Source organism: Lissotriton helveticus, chromosome 4_1, assembly GCF_964261635.1.
Source record: "Lissotriton helveticus chromosome 4_1, aLisHel1.1, whole genome shotgun sequence".
NCBI lineage: Eukaryota > Metazoa > Chordata > Amphibia > Caudata > Salamandridae > Lissotriton > Lissotriton helveticus.
This window is the reverse complement of record NC_136063.1, coordinates 638,427,317-638,449,078: the sequence shown is the minus strand read 5'-3', so window position 1 is coordinate 638,449,078 and position 21,762 is coordinate 638,427,317. Positions and strand designations below refer to the sequence as shown.

Sequence of the window (21,762 nt, the reverse complement as noted above, 5' to 3'; positions counted from 1 at the left end):
GGCTCCCTTTTCTCATAGGTTAGAATGGGCAGTTAGATTATTACATTCTTATAATCCTAACTGACTCATGGAACATGGTAGAAATTCGAATTTAGTATGCCTGAACTCAGAATAATAAAATACATCTTTTAGTAAAGTTTGTTTTAATTCTGAACCTCGCACTAAAGACAAAGTCACTAAAGGCCCCAGATTGTTCCTTTGAAGTCCGATCCGACTCGTCAAAAACCACCTTAGATAGACAGTGGGAACTTCGCCAAAAAATGGAGAAGTATAGGGCCATGGTGGCAACTGTGCAGATGCTGTTCCCAGCATTCTTGAGGGTGATGTATAATAATAAAATGCATAACATCCGCTCACCTCTTGAAGCTGACGAATTATTAGCATCCATCAGCGATCACGCACAGGGAAGTCACTAAGGTTTTTTCCTGCTTCGTTTTAAACCCCCAGGCAGAGAGCTTCAGAGATACGGTTTTACTCTATACCCTAAACCTTAATTTGACTGGAAAAAAAAAATGTAACAGGAAAAAATAGAAAAAGAAAAAGGGATTAAAAAAAAAACAACAGAAAAGAAGAGGCAAAATGTCATGAAAGAAAAGGATAATCTTACTAACAATGCAATTAGCAAACGGAAGGTTACGGAGAAACAGGTTAAAAAAAAAGCTTATAAGATTAGAAACCTAAAAAAAATAAAATGTACACGATTGAAAAAAAAATTCACAAATGGGGGGCGGTGAGACTTTCCGTTCTGTCAATTCTACGCTATCTTATAAGTCATTCAGCCAATCAGTCTTGAACGACTCTGTTTAGCCGGCTACTATCTTTATTCAGGGTGGGCAGGGCAAGTGGAGAGGGTCCGTTCGAAGACGCAAACCTGGCTATCTATCTGGCCAGAGTAAGTAAGGGTGGGTTTTCCAGGGGGGAGGTGGGGGGGAGCTAAAAAGTCGTCGTAAGTCGGTTCTCGTCCCATTTGTTCTAAATCATAATCTTTTTAAACGCCCCACGAGTGGCGCTGGTCAGGTTAAAAGTGGTCAACTTTTGTACTTAAGAGAGGGTGGCCCTATAGGTCTTACCGGAGGGTGGGTGAAATGGGGTAGAAAAGGGACATGATAGGGTTGCAGTTTTTATCCTGGAATGTCAATGGCCTGCGCGTAAGGGGTAGGAGACATAGCATCCTACAATATCTGAGAGACTCCCCCGCACAGGTCATCGTCATCCAGGAGACTCACCTACTCAAACATGAGGTGAATGATATGCTGAAAAGGCTGAAGTGGGTGGACAAATTTCTATGCACGGACCATAATACTAATACACGGGGATCCTCATTATTTTTAAAAAGCAGGCCAAGGCTCAGATTATGGAGTATAAGGAGGATCTCAGAGGGAGATGGCTTTTTTCCAAAGTACGGCTAGATGATAGGCCATACATTTTAGTGGGCTATTACGGCCCTAACCATGATGATCCTTCATACCTGAATAAGATTCAGAGTTACTTGATCACTTCTCAAGATCCGGTGATATGGGTTGGAGACTTTAACCTTGTTTTAAACCCCATTTTAGACAAGTCACCTAACTCTAGAGCTTTGACACACTCCAAATCTAGGCAAACCCATATATCATTAATGACAACTCTGGGATTAACGGACTTATGGAGGGAGAGAGCGGGCAACACCTTGGGGGTTTCCTTCCAGAACCTCTAATATAAACACAAATCGAGAATCGATTACGCTCTTTTTAGTTACAATCTTAAAGACGCTCTGATGGACCTGGTTTACCTCCCCTCCCACTTGTCCAATAATTCAGCCATCCTCTTCACTCTAACTTTCTCCCAGCAGCCTAGACATACTTTCTGGTCCTTTGACCGAACAATTCTGCTAGAGGAAGAAGAGATAAGCTTCCTTATAGCAGAGTCTACCTCATTCTTGGAAATTAATCTAAACTCTACTACTATAGTTACTGTGTGGGAAGCACTCAAAGCTTACTTAAGAGGGTGTATAACCAACCAAGCCTCTTATAGAAGGAAGGTATATAGAGAAGCAACTACAAATATAGAGCAGGAATTGTTTCTCTTAGACCACAGGATCTTTAGCTGACCAAGAGAGGCGGGCGGAGTTGAAGAAACACCTGGAAAACCTACTTCAAGAAATGGTGGCTAAGAGGTGGGAGTTGAGCAAGCTCTCACACTTCGAGTATGGAGAGGCTGCAGGCAAGGTTTTGGCCTGGAAAATAAAATCAGATCAGGCCAAAAAATACATCAGGAAAAAAAGGTGGTGGGGGAAGCTACAGCTAGGACCTCTAACCCAGGAATTGGGAGTGCCTTTCATGAGTTCTTTCAGAATATTTACAAGGAGGAGATCACGGAAGACGCAACGGCTAGGGACGCGTGGTTAGATAAGGTCGGACTGCCCACTCTCTCGCTAGAACAGAGTGACCGTCTGGACAAGGAAATATCAGAGGCAGAAGTCAGCAAATTTATTAGCCGACTGAAGCGGGGGAAGGCGGCCGGGCCAGATGGTCTACCCGGGGAGTTGTATCGTGCATTGGGTTCCGCTATTATTCCAGCATTGACAGCCCTCTTTAATGATATCTTCTTAAACGGTGCGGTGCCACCTGAGTCATGGAGGGAGCCAACGATTGTCTTGATCCCCAAACCTGAAAAGGACCCGACCGACTGCGGGTCTTATCGGCCGATTTCACTCCTAAATGATGATTACAAGATCTTCGCCGCTATCTTGTCAGCACGGCTTGGGAGTGAGATCGGCTCAATTATACACCAAGATCAGAAGGGATTTATAAGGGGGCACCAGTTGGCAAACCTTACCCATGACCTGGTCGGCGCAATCGACATCGCCTCAACCTTTTCCCTCCCCCTGGCTATCTTGACCTTGGATGCTACCAAAGCCTTCGATAGGGTCAATTGGCCCTATCTGGCCACAGTAATGAGGAAGTTTCAGTTTGGGGTTAAGTTTTGTCGAGTCATAAACCTTCTATACAGGGATCCTAGGGCCAGTCTTCTGGTCAATGGTGCCAGCACTGAGCCCTTCCAAATCATGAGGGGTACCAGGCAGGGCTGCCCGCTCTCCCCCCTCCTATTCAATTTATATATTGAACCTTTCGTCCACATCGTGAGAGAGGAGTCTAGTATTTCCCGTTTTGAATTTGGAGGTTGGGAGAAGCGGGTAGGCCTTTACGCTGATGACATTCTTATCTATACAACCGATCCGGTCCAAGCTTTTCCCACAGTTGTAAAAAGGGCGGATGAATTTGGGCAGATTTCTGGATATGAAATCAATGTGGGGAAAACTGAGATTATGACCTGGAATTTAGACAACTCACAGTTTATAGTGTCACCTTCCATGCGCTATCTGGGAATAAGGATCACTCAAGACATCAGCAAGATAGCACAGATCAATCTGGACCGGGTCTCCCGAGAATGTAGGGCGCTATTAAAATCTTGGTCTTTCCTCCCTCTGACCGTTTTTGGGAGAACAAGTTTAGTAAAAATGTCAATCCTCCCCAAATTTACATTTATTTTCAATTCTATCCCACTAGCTTTTGATTCAAAACAGCTTCAAAAGTGTCATCAGGAAATTAATTCTTTCATCTAGAGATACAAAGCAACCAGGCTGGCATGGAAGAAATTAAGGAGTAGGAGGGAAAAGGGAGGGCTTGCACTGTCAGACCTACAATATTACGCTTGGGTATTCCAGTTAGCTTATTCAAGGATGTTGCTAAAAACTCCATCAAGTTCCTCAAACGGGAAAATGTTTGGGGCCATGTTAATCGGCGCAAATCTGCCACTTGATGGATTTCTATTCAAGTTTGGGGATCAGAGGTTTTTTAAAAAGGTGAGGTTAAAGGGCTTACAATCACTGGCTAAAGATTGGGTGCAAATAAAAACAAAAGTAGGGCTGGCCTATTTCTCAAACTTCGCCCCAATTTGGGACTCCCCGGGGCTTCCCCCTTGTCTAAAAGACAGTCTAGCAGCCCCCGTAAAGGAGGCAGGGATTCTAGGTTGGGGAGAGTTGCTAGCAGGAGGAGTATTGGTAGAATGGGAAGAGCTTTACAAGAGGGTGGTCACAGCCTTATCGAGATTCAAATATATACAACTGGCTAGTTGGTCCCGGGAGTTGTTCAGTAAAAAGGTCCAAGTAGGGAGGAGTAGCTTCATGGAACAACAACTGGTAGAGAGGCAAACGGTGGGTAAAAGGTAGCCTTTTGGTATTGGTCAATTCTGGAGGAGGTAGATGGGGAGTTTACTCTCCCTGGGGAGTTGTGGGGATCGGATATGGGTGCTCAGGGTGAGGACGTATGGATAAGATCTTTCACTCTCCTGTACAAAGCTGTTAAGCCAGCCTGGTTGAGGCAAAATCACCTGTTTACAGTACACCGAGCTTACCTATCCCCCTTAAAGCTATCCAAATTTCAGCCAGGAAAGTGCTGTAACAAGTGTCAACTCCCTGCAGCCTCCGATATCCATATGTTTATGGAATGTCCCCTTATTACCGTTTTTTGGGACGAATTAAAGGCTACCCTGGATTCAATTCTTAAAACATCAGTATCCCTCACTCTGCCACTAATAATATTTGGATTGGATGATAATTTTACGGGGTCAGCAGGGACTTTCCTGTTCTACGCAATTCTCCTCGCGAGACAGCAGATTTGCAATGTTGGGTCGAATCTAAGGCACCATCGCATGCTGGTTGGCTAATGTCCCTGTAAGAAACATCAAAGGTGGATATGGTCAGGTCCTGCAGTAAACGCAACCTCACTTTTTGGAACCTACTGGTCCAGTGGAGATAGAAGGATCACCAGGCTTGCCGGGGTTTTTTTGGTTTTTTTTTACCCCGGGTCCGATGATTATGCCTATTCACTCCATGGTCCTGTTCGTGGTACTGCCCGATAAGGATAATGAACGTGGTCCAACGGGCTGAAATATGCCTAGATGGAGTAAAATTTCCTGAAAACATCTACCGCCAATCTGGTACATCTGTTCTGTTCTTGGGAAAAGATTATATTCTTGCCCTGTGCACAATGGTCACCTAAGGTGGTTGGCGTTTTCTTTGGAACGAGGGTCTGGCAAATGAGGACAAAAAAATATATATATTTTAATGTTCTGTGTTTGCAAATACCACTTTTAGAAAGCAGGTATTTGCTTGCCTAACCATTTGAGCCTGCCTCTGCTGGGTTGTGTATTCCTTGTCTGGGTTTGTGTGTGACAGGGCTGGGGAAATTCCTGGAGACAGGCTGGGACAGCCCAGTGGTGAATAGAGAAATTTACATCCAGATGGGAGGGAGGAGTGCACCTGGGACCTGAATAGGGCTGGGCCTTCCCTCTACAATGCTGGCTCCACCCCTGTGGCTTGTCTGATGTCTCTGCACTGTGAAAGGAGAGGAGGAATCATGTCAACAGAGTGCTCCAGAGCTGTATCTTCCCTCCCCTATGCTGGCTCCACCTCCTGTGGGGCGTCTGATGTCTCTGCCCTGCACAGTGAAAGAAAGAAGAGAGTCATGTAAACAAAGTGCTCAGGAACTGGTTTGGACTAGGCAGAGGCCTCTATGCCTTCAGAGAACAAAGGATTTTGGGGTATAAATATTGGGACCCTGATCCCAAGAAATTAGATCACTTCTGGAACAAGAAATCTTTCTGCCAAGGAGAAGGACCAAGGAAGCTGCAGGAGTTTGTGCTGTTTGCTGGATTGGCCTGCAGTGGTTGCTTCATTGCCGAGGGAAAGGAGAAGGAACTTTGTAAGGACTTTCATCTACAGAATATTCTCCAAGGGCTTGAACGGTGCTTGCCTCCTCCTAAAGTCTCAGGGACAAAAGACTTCACATCTAGCTCCCTCCTGAATTTCCTTGCTGGGAATTCTGACTCCAGTCACTTGCGTGCCGCTGGGAGCTGGAAGCGTGACACATCGAGAAGAAGCGTGTCGCCGTCGCAGCTGAAATCATCGCAACGCCGGAGAAGCGAGTCTTCGCCGCATCTCCCTGGAAGTGTGTGTTCATCGAAGCTGTATGCTGTCGCATCACCGGAGAAGCTTGAAGCCATCGTGAGAGTCGCCGTCACATCACCAGAGAAGCGCGTCGCAGGGCCTGTCGTGGCTCCAAAGTACAGAGTCATCGCAAGGCTGCCAGTGCGTCATCGCATCGTCATCGCATCACCGCATCAAGGGCGCCATCTTCTCGCATCGCAACTGGATCATCGCATCGCATCAAGGCACCATCTTGTGCACCGCAACGGGCCCACAAGCCGAGAATCTACGCATCACCTCCGCCGGTAAGGCTCACGACGAGTCCCCTACTCTGCGCAAGCACTAAGGCAGGACGCAACCATTCCCCCGGATCACGGGACCAACGCATCTCCCCTTTTGCAAGCCCTTTTGTTCACTTTGCGTTACGCATCCAGGTACTTTGTTGAGAACTTTGTCGCATTTAACAGCAACTTGATCAAAGAGACTTTAATCATCTTTTAAGCCTTATTAAGTGTAGTATTGTGGATTTTTGTCGTTTGTGGTCTAGTGTTTAAGTCTATATAAAGAATACTTATTTTTATAAAAACCCGTGTTGTGTTCATCTGTAGTGTTATCACTGTATTACTGTGTATATTCTCAAATGCTTAACACACGGCCTCTGGGATAAGCCTGTCTGCTCGTGCCAAGCTACCAAGGGGGTGAGCAGGGGTTATCAAGGAGTGTAATCCCCTTATCCTAACTTAGAAGTAAGGGTCCCTATTTGGACAAAGGTGAATACCATTGCCAACTAGAGACCCCCAGATCTAACACATGAGTTTCTTCCTAAAAGCCTAAAAGCAGCAACATGTTGGCGCTTTCAAAAACATGTAATAAAGTAAATGCATTTCAATGAAAGTATCTAAAATGCAGCACAAAATCAGAGATATCTGATTCACAAAACAAAACTTCTTTATTCAGTTGTTCAGACTGCAACACATATGATTTCTCTGTCTAAAAATGCAGTATTCCTAGCCACAACATTAGGAGACGGTTTATATATTTGACACTGACAGTCAGCCATGCTCAAGCATGAAGTCTTAACAATATGCAAGACTGGCTACTCCTCTACTCTTGCATTTTCCCACTTGGCTCCAGGACAGGACAGAGAATGGGCTGCCATGACACAACCATGATAGTTTCCCACCTCCATTCTAGCCACTCTCTCCTGCATTGTTGGTCTGTGTGGCCAGTTTTTCCTGGGCTAATTAGATTTCCCAGGCCAACTGTGGCTGTTCTAAGTATTTTTGACAAGTAGCTAAATCTGTTTTTCCCCATTTCAAAAAGGTAATGTAAATAGTATGGTACAGCACTCATGTGCCTCATGAGTGCTGAAGCTCTCAGGGTTGGTCCTTTTCTCTGTTCACTTTTGACTGCACCGGCCTGGAGCTGGAACAAGTGCATACTTGATGTGAGTTGCATCAGGTCAGGACTCTCCTAATGGAGTACACATGGCACTGACTGCTATAGGAGTACAAGATGCTCACATCTCACCCCTTAGTTGGAGGACTCAAGGTTGGTGGCAGCACCTGAGGTTCTTTCTGGGAACCGACCGATTGTAATACCCAGCGCTATACCGCGCACAGTCACTTGCTGATAGCTTAAGACAGCGCTGGCATGACTTAGATGTCGGGCTGTCTTGCCTTATTTTTAATCTAAATATTTTAAACCACTTACCATTTATGTGCACTGTGTAGCTGTGTATTTTGAACTGTACCCAGCCCCGTTCCACCGCGGCTGACGGTGCCGTTTGCGTGGAGGGCGAGGCGCCATCTTTGATCGGGCTGGACCGGAGCTAGCGGTCTAGCTCTTCTGGGAGGCAGGGCTTAAAACGACCGAGAGCCCTGGGACCCTCGAGGACTCAAGGTTGGTGGCAGCACCTGAGGTTCCTTGTGGGAACTGACCGATTGTAATACCCAGCGCTATACCGCGCACAGTCACTTGCTGATAGCTTAAGACAGCGCTGGCATGACTTAGATGTCGGGGCTGTCTTGCCTTATTTTTAATCATTTATGTGCACTGTGTAGCTGTGTATTTTGAACTGTACCCCGCCCCATTCCACCGCGGCTGACGGTGCCGTTTGCGTGGAGGGCGAGGCGCCATCTTTGTTCGGGCTGGACCGGAGCTAGCGGTCTAGCTCTTCTGGGAGGCAGGGCTTAAAACGACCGAGAGCCCAGGCCCCTCGAGGACTCAAGGTTGGTGGCAGCACCTGAGGTTCTTTTGTGGGAACCGACCGATTGTAATACCCAGCGCTATACCGCGCACAGTCACTTGCTGATAGCTTAAGACAGTGCTGGCATGACTTAGATGTCGGGGCTGTCTTGCCTTATTTTTAATCCAAATATTTTAAACCATGTACCATTTATGTGCACTGTGTAGCTGTGTATTTTGAACTGTACCCCGCCCGTTCCACCGCGGCTGACGGTGCCGTTTGCGTGGAGGGCTAAGCGGCATCTTTGATCGGGCTGGACCGGAGCTAGCGGTCTAGCTCTTCTGGGAGGCAGGGCTTAAAACGCCATGTGCATCCGGGAGCGCAGTGGGCGCGACGATGGCGCGCCTAAGGTAAGCCCGTCTGCGCCCGTCCACGGCCGGCCGGGGCCAGGGGCCAAAACTTATGGCCAAACATATATTTACTCCTCTAATGATTTACTTACTTTAAGACCCCCGATTACCTTTGCCCGCAAATACCCCCATATGTATTAAAACGCACTTCCTTTTATGGCATTTCTAAAAACGAGTATACAGCTGGCAATTCTACTCTTTCTGGTCCATGCACTGCACCTCAGCCTTCATTAAAACCACAGATTAAACTTCACTGCATTTATCTTAACATGCGGTCTATGGTTAAACACCAAATGGACATATTTCTATTGTTGACATCTGAGAAACCTGATATCATGCTTCTCACTGAGACTTGGCTTAACCAGGACTCATTACCAGATATTTTGGCCTCTGTTCCATCTGACTATTATATTTTAAATGTCAACCGATCTTCAGGAAAAAAAGGGGGAGGAGTAGCCGCCATCATTCACAACACTCACAAGTTTACTATACTCCCATCTCTTGTCCTGACCAGCACGGGGAATATCGTTTTTAAGACTGACACCGATAGTGGATCATTATTATTAGTTCTGATTTATCGACCCCCTCAATCTATGCCTACTTTTCTGTTCTACTGGCCCAACAAATGGCTTCTTTTGTAACAAACTACTCAAAAATTGTCCTAATTGGGGATTTTAATCTCTGGTTTGATGACACTGAGGTAGACCCCCAGGCAGCAGAACTTAAGGACCTACTTTTAGATTTGAATTAAACTCAACAGATCTACTCTCCTACTCCAAATTTATAGAAAATTCTGAATATCTTGAATCTAACCAGGCTGGCTTCCGCCCCTGTCACTCGACGGAAGCCGTGATCCTTGCTGTCCAAAACACTCTAAGACGCAATGCCGATAGAGGCATCCACCAGGCCCTTGTGCTCCTTGATCTGTCGGCAGCGTTCGACACGGTTGATTACACCATTCTTATCAACCGTGTCGAACAAGCCGGCCTCAGGGGTCCTGCTTTAAGATGGATTACCTCGCAATCAGTAAGACTTGGTACTTTCCCAGCCCCTATAACTCCCACTGCATGTGGGGTGCCGCAAGGATCATCATTGTCACCCTTATTATTTAATTTGTGTCTTCGCCCACTACTATACTCCCTAAGGAATGCCAAAGTCACCATCTATAACTACGCGGATGATCTCCAACTTGTCTTTCCTCTTAATACCACAGACTCCGTGGTGGAATTTCAAAACACTATGACACACATACAGAGGTGGATGAGCCTTAATCACTTGAAGCTTAACCCAGGCAAGACAGAATTAATCTTGCCTGGGAAAAGCGAACTAAGTTGGAGTCCATGCTTTTGGCCATCTAGTATGGGGGCTCCACCAATGAGATCTTTCTCGGTTAAAAGTCTGGGAGTCACACTCAGCGCGGATCTTTCTTTGAAAGGACAAGTTGGCACAGTAGTCTCTGCCAGCTTCTTTCAACTTAAGAAAATAAAAAAAAATAGCCCAGTTCCTTAAGCAAGCCGCACTCACTCAGGTTATCATTGCCCTGGTTTTGTCCCGACTGGACTTCTCAAACAGTCTTTATTTGGGTCTTCCAGCGGGCTTGCAAAAAAGACTCCAACTTGTTCAAAATCAAGCTGCTAGGCTTATCCTTAAACAAGCAAAATGGCAGTCTATTAGAACTGGCTTGAAACAACTTCACTAGCTGCCGGTGGCACAGCGAATTGCGTTTAAAACTGGATGCATTATTTTTAAAACTTTACAGGACACAGGTCCGAAATTTATAAAAAAAACTTGTTTCCAGATATAACCCCTCATTAAATCTTCGTTCTGCTTATAAAGCTTTATTGGTTGTCCCGTCCTTTAAGATAAAACGCCTTGGCGGCTGCTGCTTTGACCATCTTGCAGCCACCTTTTGGAATTCGCTACCGTTTTCCTTAAAAATGAGCACAGATCTTCTCACTTTTAGACACTCTCTTAAAACATGGCTTTTCAATCAGGCTTACTGTTGAGTTTTACTATGTGTTATGTTCCCTTCGATAGCGCCATGAAGCCTCCGGGCGTACGAGCACTTAATAAATAAAAATTAACATAACATAACATAACATAACATGTGTGTCTCTGTGAGCACCTCACGTTGATGCATTTTTACAAATCAAGTAATTTGATCTGCAGCAAATTTAATTCATGGTAGGAAAACGTTTTGTACAATTGATCAATATAATATATCTGTGTGGGTCTTGACAATGTTGGCAACTCATACATAGCCAGACAAATACCATCTCTGCGAAGACCAGTAAGATTTGGGTACCAGCTCTAGTACGTTTAGGTACTTTCAAGCAAGTGCTTCAAAAAACTAAAGCCCAGATATATTTGCTTTAGTCCACTGTAAATCCTACGCCAGATTCAAGTAGTAGATAGAATATTATAAAATACATAAACCATTAGGGAAAACAACTGGTCTGTAAGTACGTGTGTGTGTGTGGTTATGCACGCACAAAACATAGAATGTCAGGAATGTTAAAAAATTAGCAATTTATACTGGAAGGGGGTTCTTCCAGTGCAGATCCTATACTAGACAGCGCGCAGATACCACTTCACCATGGTGTTAAGATGTGATGGCGCTAGGCAGCTTGTTTGTGTGTTAGGGATAGTGAGCAGCAGCAGGTGTTTTTTTGGTCTCGCCTAGCGTTGCAGCACTTGCGCTGCTCACTTTGCGAAGCATGCAGTATACACTATAGCATGGAAGCTTTGTGGAAGCTCCGCCCACTCTCCTCCCATCTTTTTGATTGGCTCAGATCCTAAATGCTGCTGTCTGGTTTTAGGCTTGTTAGTCCCTCCTCCTGATGGCCATGTTATCATTTGTATCCTTCCCTGGCTACTGGCCCCTTCACTCTAACACTATTTTCTTCCCTGTGTCCCTTCGCCCCTCTCCCGCAGTCCGTGACTTTTCGGCCACCCTCACTCCCCCACTCCCGTTTCCAATGCAATAGGTCTTGCATAAATGTGAGTCCTATTGCATTACAAATGCTTGTATGTCGTGGGATTTTCTGGGTGAATTTGCACTCTTTTTTTGTCTTGCACGCTGCTGACGGCTATATTACTCATGTGCAGTGAACACCTCTCCTTCCACAGCCAGCCCAGCCCCCGTTCTGTTATATTTTCTTCTGAGCCTCCTCCTCCTGTGTTGGGTGCCGGGTCTCATCTTCAGCAGTAATATGACAATCATAAGTTTTGTGTTACAAATATTATAATAGTGTTGTTCCTTCTGGAAATTCCGCCCATCCCCAAATGATCTTGTCGTAGAACAGGCGTCTTATCGGAAAGAAGTTTGCATGTCTCTTTCCTGGTTTGAATGGGACCACTGCGGCTTCCCTTGGATGTAAACACGGCAGATATCCCCGCCCATGTCTGGCGACTCTGCACTCTCCCAGCTCCTGCTCCAAAGAGGGGCCTGTTTCCAGACCCCAGGTTCTCGAGGGGGGCTGGGGCGATGCCGTTTGACGGTCAAGGAGTTAATACCCAAACAATGTGCCTGTTAGTATTGAGTGCTAGCGGCAAAATGTATAACGCTGTCCACACTGTTCAAGATGTGAGCTGTATAAATGTGAGCAAGAGTATCACACACACATTAAGCTCACTGATACAGTTCTTTTTTAATCACTTTATGATTTTGTTTTTCAATCTGTTTATCTATTTGCATGTTATGTGCACTGGTCGAACCAGCCCTAAACTGCTAGGGAAGCTGCTGTACCTGACGCCGGGTCACCCACCTCTTCTAGCCACCGCCTCAGGCCCAGGCACTTCCTGCTGGTCTGGGGCTATCCCAGCCAGGGAGTTTATTTCTGTTTTTTTGGATCCTGTTCGGCGTGTTTCGTCCTGGGTTTGCTTTTCTGTGTGTTCATGGCATTGTACCACGAGCACGCTCCACGGGCCCGGGTCCCAGCTGTACACGTGCACGTGTTTGCCCCTCTCAGAGCCGCACTCCCACGGCAGCCCAGACAGACGGGTGCATGTATGGGGCGGGATGCGCACACGCACTCATGTTTACCTTGCGGCCAGATCCATGTAGAATTCAGCAGACTGCTAGTATTCACTGACCCAGTTAATTGTGCCTGTGTTACGAACACAAAATTATTTACCTGGTTGGTAATGAAAGTCCGAGTTTGAAATTGCATTTGTGGGAGCGTCGGGCGTTTTAGGCGGGGTTTTGAAGCGACTTCTTGTGTCATGTACACAGAAGTACAACCATGGGGTTGAAGTTACAACCCCCACTGATCCTTATGGGTTCCAGAGTAGCGTGCTACTTGCGCTTCAAAACCCCATCAGGGGTAGCAAGAGCTATATAAATACAAACCTCTTTCCCTTCACTATCCCGCCACCTACCCTGCTCTACCCAAATAACTGAATAACATATCCACTACTCAAATTAATTCATATTTTACTATACTAATTTTCAACACTAATCCTTTATGAGTTCCGGAGTGGCGTGCGACTCGTCAGAAAAGCGCTTCAACATCCATCAGGGATAACAAGCGCTATCCTTCTGCTATCATTCCAAATCCAAATAACTGACTAACCTATCCACCACTTAAAATGTACTTGCATGTTTCACTATACTAATTCAACACTAATCCTCTATGGGTCCCGGAATAGCGTGCTACCTGCCGAAAAAGCTCTTCAACGCCTCGTCAGGGGTAGTAAGCGCTATATAAATGCAATTACAATACAATGCAATATTCGGGAAGATGCACATCGGGATCTATGTGGAGATCAAGCGCAGCGATGGTGAGTGAATGTAGACCTAGTCATTCCCCGGCCTTTGAACACCCTATAGCCCTTTGTCTGTTAATACCTCCCTCCAGGTTTATGTGGCACTGGCAGACCACCTCCTTCAGTAAACTGCAAACCACAGAGCAGGCCAATTCCAATGAAGTGAGCAGCCTTGACTCATGCGTCCTAGTGTTCTGTTATTGTTTTTGAGGTTGCTAATAACGTGTCCAATAATTTTTTTCATTAACTCTTGTGGAAGTGATGGAGAGTTCTGTGCATGCGCCTTGCAATTCCTGTGCTCTTGCCCTCGGCAGTAGTATGTTTCATGTCTTACCACACAGCACTATTCCTTTTAGAATGAGAGTGTCCATGGCTGCCCTCAGATGGCATTTTAAGCTCCCTGGCATGTGCAGGAACCAGAGCCGGGGCTTCCCCGTGCCACCCTGCCAAGGCGCATCACTTGGGCGTTTGCTGCCAAGCGTGGGGCAAGTCAGAACATGGCACCAGGTGGGGGTTTATGGGTGCTTGGAGGCAGGCAGTGCTCCACTGGTGGCGCATACCATGCCAGGGTTCCGTGCTGCCAGTATCCCGTATCCTACCTACATCCGGACCCTTGGCTTGGCATCAGTACTGGTAATACAGGTCTGTCACCCCTCGGGATCACTCACAGGTGGGCCCGGCAGACCCTGAAGCTGGCTCTGGCTCTGTGCATAGCAGGGTGGGAGCGGTGAGGGGCTGGAAGCCACCCGACGGGCGGCCTGGTCTAACTACTGGAGTAGTACTGGGGTGAGCTACAAAGGAAGGAACTGTCCAAATGGTGGGTTGCAGTTAGTTACAGGACGCACTGTACGAGGTACAGTGGGTTACAGTCCACACTTCATTAAGGGGTACACAGGAAACTGCAGTAGGCGGTACAGTGGGTTACAGGAGATACTGCAGCGTGGGGTACAGGTACACTGCAGTTGGGGGCACAGTGGGGTACAGGACACACTAAAGTAGCGGGTACAGTGAGTTACAGGATACACTACAGCAGGGGGTACAGTGGGTTACAGGATACACTGCAGCAGGGGGTACAGTGGGTTACAGGATACATTACAGCGGGGGCACAGTGGGTTACAGTGTAGTGTAGTTCCTATCATCCCAATAGGCTCTGCGCATTGGAATAATACCTTCAATAGTAAAGGCCTAGACCAGACGTTAACTAGGTCTACTACTGTCGATATTAGACTTAAAGTTTTGGGTTTGCCAGCTTAGCTCAGAGTTCACTAGAAACTTTCTCGAATGTTCAGGAAGGACTTAACTTCCCTGATTAGACAAGAAGGGATTTAGTTTCTGACAACCATAGAACATGACAACTTTGCTCTCCCCTAATCAAGAGTGTATCTCGAGAGTCGTGTGAACAAAAGGCAATTTATTTTACTCAGTCAGTACGTGCATTCTTAGTCTCATCAGATTGTAGAGAAAAGGAAGAGACGGGCGTGTTCAATAAAAAGGTGTTATTTATTGATCAGTCTCTTTTCTCATACAAGAGAAATGGATCGATATTATTGCAATACTTATAGGTAAGTAAAGTGCATACATTAAAAGCAATAGTATAAAATAATACTGTAAAAACATTGATATGGTTTCTAAGCCATAAGATGTTTTAAAATGAATAAAATATATTACATACACATATACATTTGACTAAACGTACTCAACTGGTGTTTCTAAATACGCCTACCCCGTGTACCTGACCTAAGTCTAATGCGTGGGCGGGAATAGAAAGTTACAGTTTAAGTTAAGTTTGTTTTTGCCAAGTGAATAACTAAAGAATTCTCTGTGAGGGGTTATTCAGTTCTGTACCTGGAAGTTATGATGAATGAGGGATGGTATCTCTCGCTCTGGTCTCGATATTCCAGGCTGCCTGCGAGGGCTACCCAGAAGCGCCGGTGCTGGATTTCTCGGCAGGAGAAAGCAGCGCGTCTCTCAGCGCGTCAGGAAGGCGGGGCTGCGCCAGCGGGGTCTGCTCTGCTCTTCGCTTCGGCAAGTATGGCTGCTCCGTCTCGTCACCACCGCGTGTGTTTGCATAGGGCAATATCGGTAATATTTATACCTTTAAGGTGCCGTCGTAAAGGCAGAATGTCGATTGGCAGAGGGAATGTTCTTTCATATTCTAAATTTTCCATTTCTTCTAGTTCTGGATCAAAGTAATAGTATACTTTGTCCGTTGTGATTGAATTCACCCATTGTATCCATTCCGGATTCAATGTTGTTGTTGGTAAATTACACGGTGTTGTTAGTGCCTCAAAGGCTGATTCAGCTGTTCTGACTGTGATATGTCTACCGTCAGCTATGTCTTTTTCTCTAGCTATTGCGGTTTGAACTGCATGAACAATTTTTTCTTTGTTGCTGAATTTCTGTTCAGCTTCTGTGTACAAGTGTGATTTGAATGCAATTGGTACCTTTTCTCCCTCATTAGAGGTCAGGTATGTGAATCCGCATCTCCCTGGGATGACTCGAATCACAAGATTGCGTGTGTTATCACGTGTTTCTAATTTTGTTTTAATTAGCATGTCTGTTTGTAAGGATCTCAAAATTTCTGTGTGTATTTGAGTCCAATTGCATCTTTTAAAATCTGGTTTTATTAGATCATAAAGGGGTTTGACCCTTTCTGCGTAATTTGCAATGTATGTTCTTCCGAAATTTAGGAAGCCTAGAATCGACTGCAGGTTTTTTAGTGTTCTAGGTGCTTGGAGTACGGCACATTTCTCTAGGAAATTGTCAGCCAGGCTTTTGCCTTCACTTGATAATTCATATCCTAAGAACAGGACTGTCAGATGGGCAATTCTGGATTTTTTAAAGTTGAATTTGTAACCCTCTGCTGCGAACCCAAGTATTATGGTGTTCACTCTTTTCAAGTGAGTCTTCAAGTCATCATCTGTTAAGTAAATGTCATAGACATAAGATAATGCTTCATCATCATATAGTTGTAGTAAATCTGTTACTCTCGCTGAGAATACCCCCGGGCTGTTCTTGTACCCCTGGGCTAACCGACAGAATTGTTTTTGAGTGCCATTTATTGAGAACGCAGTTAAATATCTGCTCTCTGGTGCTATGTTTTGACAAAAGAATCCATTAGAGATGTCTAATGTTGTTTTGTATTTTTTGCGCACTATGTTATTCATTAGTGCAGCACTATGTGAGTTTTGCACTGCAAAAGTTTTGCAACATGTGTTAAGGTGTCGGTAATCCAAAACTAGACGATATGAATTGTCTGGTTTGGAGACCGGAAACAAAGGGTTGTTCATTTGTGAGGTGCAAGTTTCAATCACCCCCTGGTATTCTAGCTGATCTAGTATTTCATTTACCTGTTTTTTAGCTTCTTGCTTAATTGGGTACTGCCTTTGTGCAGTTGGTTGTGATTTTAACTGGATTTTGTGAGGAGGAGAGTCCTCATCCCATACCAAGTGATTTTTATATAAAGCAGGAGCTAGAGCTACTGCCCACTTTCTAGCAAGTGTGTATTTTTTATGAATTGGGATTTGATTTGAGAAGGCAGGCATAATTATTTCTTCGCCATGAGGGCACTCCCTGACAAACTCTGGTGGCCAGTCTTTTTCAGCTAGAAGGATATCATAGCCCTTGGAGAGATTATCCCAAAATAGTCCCCTTATTTTTCTAGTCTTATCCCCCTCTATACGCAATGTTATTTCGTATATTTTGTGAGGTTTGCTAACTCTGGTGTCCGCAGTGTCCACTTGAAGATATTCATTCGTGTCCACTGTCTCCAGATGATTCATAAGGACTTTGCGAGCTATGCTCACTTCTGCTGCGCTGTCTAGCATTGTCTGAGCCCACTCTCCGTTTTTCAGTTGTGTCCTCAGTATTCTCGGCATTGTTAACTACCTTGATACTGGCTACCTTCTTTTTTGGAAATTGTAATTTCTTTTTTAGCTGAGCAGGTTCCTTGTCTTTGGACTTGGCGTGCTCTTCTCTTTGTTCTGATCGTCCTCTTCTTTCCGATTTCTGCGAGGAAGTCTGAAAAGATTGAGAGGGACGTGTATCAATGTCTTGATATCTATCAGGCTTTTTTATATTATCCCTATTTCTAAGGTTATATCTTTTCCCAGAGGGGTCACTCTGGGGTGACCTGTGTGTTTGGTTCGGAGATTTTTCTCTTCGCCTAGGAGACCTTCCTCTGGACTGGAATTTCTTTTCTTTAGGATTGGATTGTTTGTTTCCATCCCAGTTCTTTTTTGGTGATGTTGAATTATTATTAAAAAATAATTTTTCTGGACTTTCAATCAGTTGTGGTTTTACTGGTATTCCACCTAGACTATCTCTACCTAGTTCCTCATAGGATTTTTCTATGATTCTGGCAATTTCAGCTGGTTGGTCTGCTATATCTGTCTCTTTTAACCTCTGGCGGATCGCCACGTTTGCTGCTTCTCCCTTTATGTTGGCTAATAATATAGCCGAGACCTGCTTGAAGTCTTTCAGTAATTTCATACCAAGAGTTAAAGCGGGTTCTGGACCGTATTCGTCTTGAATTTGTTTTAGCACATCTGGTATTACCGAAATGGATGGAACACCGTGCGTTTTTGTGTAGATGGAAGCAAAGACTGTACCCCAAGTGTCACAGTCCTCAATGTGTGGTGCGATTCCCATTGGAAGACAGATAGTCAGAATCCTGTGTTTTTCTAACGGGGTGGTGTCAGGAAACACCGCCTCTATTTGGGTGATTTTCTGTGCCAACCAGAATGGTATTTGTTCCCGTTTAGCCGGTACTTTACCTAGGCAGGACTGGATGTTCTGTGGTGTAATTTTATTTGTGTTCCCCTGGTGAGGGGTCAGCTGTGGAATTTTAATCGCTGGCTGAATTGTTGAAGTCCGCATCACATACTGGACTAATTGTCTATGTATCTTTATTAATTATTTTAGCTGTGTTAACAGCTCTGCTGCAGACATCCCATTGATGTCTGGATGTGGTGTGTATCCGGCTAGGACCGGCCACGTTGCTCCTGGTCTACCTAAAGGACCGAGCCTGGTGATGTGATTGTTATGTTTTAGGGCGCCATCAAATAAGAGCAGGTGCTCTTGAAATTTGAGTGGTACTTCCACCTCCTCGAAAGGAGTGTACGTTTCAGGAGGTTCCTCTATTTTGTAATAGTGGAAGTACTTTGTTACAGCATTTGCTGCTGGAAAATGTATCCATGAATAGTATACCTCTGTCTGCCGATATTCGTGTGCCTCAATTACGAATATGACTGTGCCACCACTAGGTGTCAGTCCATTTTCTATCAGTTTTAAGGTTATAGATTTTCTTTTGATGACCGGGATGAGTATTATATCCGGGTCTGCATCTTGCATAGTAGCATCAGCTGCTGCGAGTTCAGTTGCTAATCTAACTGCCTCTCTTTCATCTTCACTGTCTACCATTTTACCGACAGGAAGGTTATTTTGTTTGTTTGCAGATCAGGTTTCTTATGGAAACGAAAGATTAGATGCACAATATTTTTGGAACAGTGTATCCTTCAACGTTGACTATACCAAGAACCATACATAGGAGTTCCCCCCTGCGAGGTCTGGCGGATATAACCTTTCACCCACTCCAGACGTCTTTGGAGTATTATGGGAAAAGGGGTCTGAGTGAGAAAGCACGACTGAGTTACTCTAAATGTCTTACGTTAGTTTTATCGCCCTTTCCAAACGCGTTGGGCGCCATGTAGTGTAGTTCCTATCATCCCAATAGGCTCTGCGCATTGGAATAATACCTTCAATAGTAAAGGCCTAGACCAGACGTTAACTAGGTCTACTACTGTCGATATTAGACTTAAAGTTTTGGGTTTGCCAGCTTAGCTCAGAGTTCACTAGAAACTTTCTCGAATGTTCAGGAAGGACTTAACTTCCCTGATTAGACAAGAAGGGATTTAGTTTCTGACAACCATAGAACATGACAACTTTGCTCTCCCCTAATCAAGAGTGTATCTCGAGAGTCGTGTGAACAAAAGGCAATTTATTTTACTCAGTCAGTACGTGCATTCTTAGTCTCATCAGATTGTAGAGAAAAGGAAGAGACGGGCGTGTTCAATAAAAAGGTGTTATTTATTGATCAGTCTCTTTTCTCATACAAGAGAAATGGATCGATATTATTGCAATACTTATAGTTAAGTAAAGTGCATACATTAAAAGCAATAGTATAAAATAATACTGTAAAAACATTGATATGGTTTCTAAGCCATAAGATGTTTTAAAATGAATAAAATATATTACATACACATATACATTTGACTAAACGTACTCAACTGGTGTTTCTAAATACGCCTACCCCGTGTACCTGACCTAAGTCTAATGCGTGGGCGGGAATAGAAAGTTACAGTTTAAGTTAAGTTTGTTTTTGCCAAGTGAATAACTAAAGAATTCTCTGTGAGGGGTTATTCAGTTCTGTACCTGGAAGTTAGGATGAATGAGGGATGGTATCTCTCTCTCTGGTCTCGATATTCCAGGCTGCCTGCGAGGGCTACCCAGAAGCGCCGGTGCTGGATTTCTCGGCAGGAGAAAGCAGCGCGTCTCTCAGCGCGTCAGGAAGGCGGGGCTGCGCCAGCGGGGTCTGCTCTGCTCTTCGCTTCGGCAAGTATGGCTGCTCCGTCTCGTCACCACCGCGTGTGTTTGCATAGGGCAATATCGGTAATATTTATACCTTTAAGGTGCCGAGATTGACGTAAGGATGGACATAGATACGTCAATAAGGATGTCATACGACTTGCTCGTTAGCACATTCTTTTGCTGAAGTTCTCGGTGAAATCAAAACAATGGCCGCAGGGTTTTGCCCAGGTTGTCATAGGTTTGATTTGTTATGAGAACTCCGTATGCCTTATCAGGGGCTGGAGGAATATCGCTTGTCTAATTAGATCGCAAGCGTTATGACCTAATCAGATAACACGTTCCTGTGCCGTAGTGTGACTGCGTCAGATAACGGTATCTGCATCATGGGGGTTTTCTGCCTCATGGGCTGACTGCTAGTTAACTTGTTGGTTTGTTTAACCAGAATAGGGTCAGGAATAGGGGGATCGATTCAGAACCTATAGGAATACATCACAACAGGAGACACTACAGCAGGGGGTACAGTGGGTTACATGATACACTGCAGAAGGGGGTATAGTGGGTTACAGGATACACTGCAGCAGGGGGTACAGTGGGTTACAGGAGACACTGCAGCAGGGGATACAATGGGGTACAGGAGACACTGCAGTAGGGGGTACCGTGGGGTACAGGAGACACTGCAGCAGGGGGTACAGGAGACACTGCAGCAGGGAGTACAGTGGGGTACAGGAGACACTGCAGCAGGGGGTACCGTGGGGTACAGGATACACTGCAGCAGGGGATACAGTGGGGTACAGGAGACACTGCAGCAGGGGGTACCGTGGGGTACAGGAGACACTGCAGCAGGAGGTACAGTGGGTTACTGGACACACTGCATTAGGGGGTACATACCTGGCGTGTCACGCAGTTTGGTGCTTACTTTCCCTCCATGTTAAAGAACAGTAGATGTTTCAGCACCCAGGCTCATGTGCTGCATAGCTAAATACAAATAAGGTCCCAAAGGGGAGACCGAGTGCATTGCAAATGCTTGTTAATAAATATGGTTCTGTGCTATTTTCTCTCCATTGTGCATCTTTGATTGCTGTGATGCAATGTACTAAAAAATAAATCTGACCCTAAATGCAAATGTTGGGGGTTCCTGAGTTTTATTAGAGTATACCTAAATGGGTGTTGTCCCTGTTTTTTTTATGACTACATGCACATGCGGGAAAGCTCTATTTCTCCTAAAGGTCAAGACGTCCCTTAGGCTGGACACAACACAGGATCATTTCTGGGTTGTTCCCAAGGCACACAGGGCGTACATCTCACTGTTGAGGCGTTCACACCCCCTCGCACAAAACACCTTCAAGTGACAGCTAAAAAGCCCATCTTGCTCCACAACCTGAAACCTTTGAAATTGTATTCCATTGCCATACCAAACCAGGTAGTTCTCTTTCTGATACAACTACGTCACAGTCTGCAAACTCTGCATATAACTGCTTAATGCGTCTCACTAATTGTTTGACCTATGTGATAATTCTCGGAGATTATAAGGCCTGGAAATCGAGAACTCTGTACAACCTCTTATGTCGCTAAGTGGAAACAGTCGGCTAACTCGCAAAAGGATTTATGAGTATGAGATCTAATACTACTGCAGGAATTCTCTTTTATGTACTCTTACATACCTTTGTGAAACAACCCCCAAAACCTCCCTTTTCTTATTAGTAAAAGTCTAACCAGTGCACAGTCTTTTCAATGTTACCGATTGTATAGGAATACTCCATGAATATTCCCATTTTGTTCCCATTTTAGATGTTTTGCGGTTAATTTACAAAGGCATAAGAGAATGTAAAAGAATACTATGG

The 21,762-nt window shown here is 45.0% G+C and overlaps 1 protein-coding gene across 1 annotated transcript in view; it reads left to right on the top strand.

Moving 5' to 3' along the window:
• The window catches only part of LOC144828792 (cytochrome P450 7A1-like), a 160,915-nt gene that overhangs the window by 83,315 nt on the left and 55,838 nt on the right, over positions 1-21,762 (top strand). The gene's annotated exons all lie outside the window — the stretch shown is intronic.